The sequence below is a fragment of the Chrysochloris asiatica genome, unplaced genomic scaffold (assembly GCF_000296735.1).
Source record: "Chrysochloris asiatica unplaced genomic scaffold, ChrAsi1.0 scaffold00044, whole genome shotgun sequence".
Lineage (NCBI taxonomy): Eukaryota > Metazoa > Chordata > Mammalia > Afrosoricida > Chrysochloridae > Chrysochloris > Chrysochloris asiatica.
In genome coordinates, this window is record NW_006408562.1 from 6,174,180 (window position 1) to 6,178,839 (window position 4,660).

Below are 4,660 nucleotides of genomic sequence, written 5' to 3' on the forward strand. Positions count from 1 at the left end.
TGATTTATTTATTTTTAATTTCTTCTTAGTTCTTCCCTCCTTGCTCCCCTTCTGCCGCCCCCACCTCACTTTGTTTCTTTGTTATTTTCATTTCCTCCTCCCACTTTTTAGGGGAGAGTACTGCTGAATGGGTGCCGAATGCTTCACCACTTCTGCCTTTCGAAGAGAAAGCAGTCCTTGAGGCTGCATTCAGCGGGGCACACTCTCTGGGCACCTGTCAGCAGCTGGTGGTTGTGCCTCGACTATGCCACCTACTTTTTTTCTTCCTTTCTCTCTCTGTATTTCTTTCTTCCCATCCTTTTCACCCCTTTTGCTTCTTTTTTTTAATCTTCGTCGGTCTTTCCTCTTGTTTTTTTCTTACTCTACTCACCATGATCTGCTTTTTTTCCCCCCATCTCTATCTTACCTCAGCAGTTGGAAGTCAGCAACCCACAGCTCCACCCACTGGGTGAGTGCCACCACCTGACTTAGCATTACCAGATTAATGACAGATGGTGACTAACACCTACCCAGCCTGCACTCGACAGTTCAGTACAATCACTTATCAGAAGCTGGCAGTCACACTCTCATCTGCTCCAAGTCCACTTACAGAGAGGTAGTAAGTGGCCACCGAGTGCTGACAAACTAGCAACATGCCCACTCAGTTTCCTGAATATATTGAAACCCAAAAAAATGAAAAATCGGTGAAACAAACCAACATATATTCAATAAATTAATGCTATAACACCCCAATATCTCAGAGATAACAGACAACTAAAACCAAAAATAGGACAAGATGATTCACATAAGTCAATAAAATGCAGGGCCTGAAAATCTTCCAGATAAAGAAATGCTATCAGAATAACTTAGTAAATAATAGGAAATACTTATATCTAGTTACTTTCAATGGATTGAGAAGCAGATCAAGGAAAACACAAATGAAATCAAGGACAAAACTCTAGAAGAATTCTAGGAAAATACCAGAAAAACAAATGGAAAATTAGAAACTGTACAAAAACAGCAAATAGAAATGTAAAACAATAGGATTTCAGAAATCAATAATGCATTGGAAGGATAAAAGAGTAGAATTGAATCAATAAAAGATAGAATCTCAAAATTGGACACACATCTCTTATACTAGCTAGAGAAACAATCAGAAAAGCAATTTTTTAAATGAATAAACTTAAAGAATCTCAAATAGGATAGACTCCCAAAAGAAAATAACTAAGACATAATCAAATTCTCGAAAACCAAAGACATAGAAAACAAATCAAGAAAACAAAAAGATACCTACAAAGGAGAACCAATAAGATTAAACTCTTATTTCTCAGCAGAAATGATGCAGGCAAGAAGGCAATGGAGTGACATACATTAAAGCATGAAAGAAACAAATTGCCAACCAAGAACTATATATCCAGCAACACTACCCCTCAAATATGATAACAATATAAGATGAAATCCAGACCAACTTTACAAGAAATAATAAAGAATCCCATGGACACATACTTAACAAGAGTAGACACCACCTGGAAATTGAGAAGAATGACATCATCATCCCGAAACTAACCCAAATATAGACAGATTTAAAATAAAATAAATTTAAAAGGTTGAAACTAGGGGGGAAATGTCAGTTTGTAAATGATAACGACAAAGAAAAAGAATGAATAAATGTTGCTACTGAACTTCCACATGAAAAGAAAGTCAAGATAGAATTGACTGGTTTGAACTTGTGAGGATACTAACAAATTACAGGGTGACGTCAGAGAAAATGAATTAGCTTTGTCATCCAAGTAAAAAAAGAAGATCATAAAGCCTCTATAAACAGTAAGACAACAACAATGAAAGAAATTATAAGAAAATCCATAAACAAGATGAACTCAGCACAGAAGTATCCACAGAAAGAAATCATCAACAGTAAATTCACACACAAAAACAAAATCACAGCGAAATAACAACTGTAAATGCACACAAGCCAATAATTACGCCCACCGTTAATGAGTTCAATGCACTAGTCAAGAGACAGAGAGTAGAAGAATGGTTAAGAAAACAGAGTCCATTAATATGCTTTCTACAAGAGACATACCTTAGGCACAATGACAAAAATAAGCTAAACATCAAAAGATTAGAAAACATGTATCAAGCAAATGGCAATCAGAAAAGAACATGACTAGCAATATCAATTTCTGATCAAATCAATTGCAAGGCAAAAAAACTACAAAAGAGACAAGGAACAGCATTATATAATGATTAAAGGGTTAATCCAACAAGAGGACATAAACATTATAAAAAAACATACCCAGTGAACAGCTCCAATGTACACAAGTCAAACTTTAACAGAGTTGAAAAGAGAAATAGGCTATTCCACATTAATAGTTGTCATTTTTGTTGTTGTTAAGTGCCATCAAGTCAGTTCTGACCCATAGCAATCCTGTATAGGGTTCCCAAGGAATTTATCCTGCAGCACTACACCAGGACTCCCCATTAGTCATTGTGGTTGTTGTTAAGTCACATCGAGTCAGTTCTGGCACATCGTGAACCTGTATCGAGTTTCAAGGTTTTAAAGCTTTGCGGGAGCAGAAAGCCTTATCTTTCTCCCATGGAGTGGGTGATGGGTTTGAACCACCAACCTTGTAGTTTGCAGTCAAGTGCTTATCTTATGGAGCCACCATGCTCCCCACCCCACCTCCAATTAGCTAATGTTGTTGTTATGTGCTATCCAGTCGGTTCTGACTCATAGGGACCCTTCATAGCATTTCTGAGGAGCAGCTGGTGGGTTTGAACCATCGACCTTGCTGTTAACCAATCTTTCAGTCTAGTGCTTATCCTACGCCCCACCAGGACTCCACCAGCCATTGTTCTGGACACATGAGTGTCCATCAAGTTGGCTCTGACTCATAGCAATCTGTATGGGTTTTCTGAGGAGCAGCTGGTGGGTTTGAACTGCCAACCATGAGGTTCCTAGTGCAATGCTGATCCTATATTACCACACCAGGAGTTCCCATTAGCCATTGTTATTGTTAAGGCAAAAACCTACAAAAAAGACAAGGAACAACATTACATAATGATTAAGAGTTAATCCAACAAGAGGAAATAACCCTAATAAATAAACACACACCCAGTGAATATATATATAAATCAAAATTACAGAGTTACAAAGAGAAATAGAATATTCGACAATAATAGTTATTGTTGTTGCTATTGTAAAGTGCCATCAAGTCAGTTCCAATCCATAGCAACCCTGTATAGGGTTTCCAAGGAGAAACTGGGGATCTTGAACCTCTGACATTGAGGTTCAAATGACTTTGCAGTCCAGCGCATTAACCCTCAGTGCCATACAAGGACTCCTGGACCAGGATGCCACACCAACTCCACTAGCTGTTGTTGTTGTTGTTGTTAAGTGTCGCCGAGTCAGTTCCGATCCATAGCAACCCTTTAGAGGGTTTCCATAGAGCCGCATGTGAGCTTGAACTGCCAACCTTGCAGTTCAAACTGACTGTGCAGTCTAGCACATTAACCCACAACGCCACAAAACTAGCTGTTAGGGAATTGCAAATCGAAACTACTGTGAAATATCAGTTCATTCTCATTAGGATGGCTACATCTTTATTTTGCTTTTTAATGGAAATTAACAAATGCCAAAAAAACTGAAACCTTTATCTATTGCTGTTAGGAATGCAAAATGATATAACCACCTTGGAAAATACCTTTGCAGTTCCTCAAAAAGTTAAAAATAGAACTACCGTTTGACCCAGGTCACCCACCTTTAGGTATAAATCCAAGAGACTTGAAAGCATCACAAACAGATACATGTACACCAATGTTTACTTTGAGTCAGGCTGCTAACTTCAAGGTCAGCAGTTCGAAACTACCAGTTGTTCCACAGTAGAAACATGAGGCTTTCTGCTCCTGTAAAGATTTATAGCCTAGGGAGTCCTATTCAGGGCCACTGTGACTCTGAACTGACTCCACGGCACACTACCCCCACTACCATACACAATAGTAGGAGAAAATGGAATGTCCCTCAACAGGTGAGTGTACATTTATGAGAAGAAATATTACTCTGTCGTATATACATATTAAGTCCTGATACATGCAGTGACTTAGATGAACCTAGAAAACATGCTGAGTGAAACAAGTCAATCAAAAGAGCACAAACAGTATGATCTTATTAATATGAAATACAAAACTAGGCAAATGTGTAGAAGTCAGAGAATAACAATGTCTACCAGGAGTGATAGGGAAAAGGACAGAAAAAAATGTTTATGTAGCTTGTATAAGGTATTTTTTTCTGGCGATGGAAAATATGGCAAGGTATATTGGTGATGGTTACAAACATGGTTGATATAACTGATTTTAGTTGAATTCTACAAACGACAAATACTGAACTAGCAACTGTTATGTTAACTTTATTTTTTGACAAAATTTTTAAATGAAAACATTTTGTTAACTCTATGAAGCAGTTCTACTCTGTAACACATGGAATCACCATGAGTTGGAATACTGAAAGAAAAGGCTGTAATTTTTGGTTTATTCACCAAAGACACCACTAAGGGAACAGAAATTAAAACCACCATGAGGGAGAACATGTTTATAATACATATATGCAACAAAGGATTTGTATCCATAGTATAAATAGAACTAAAGTTCAATAAGGAAAAATTAGAATGTCCAAAGCTTTAAA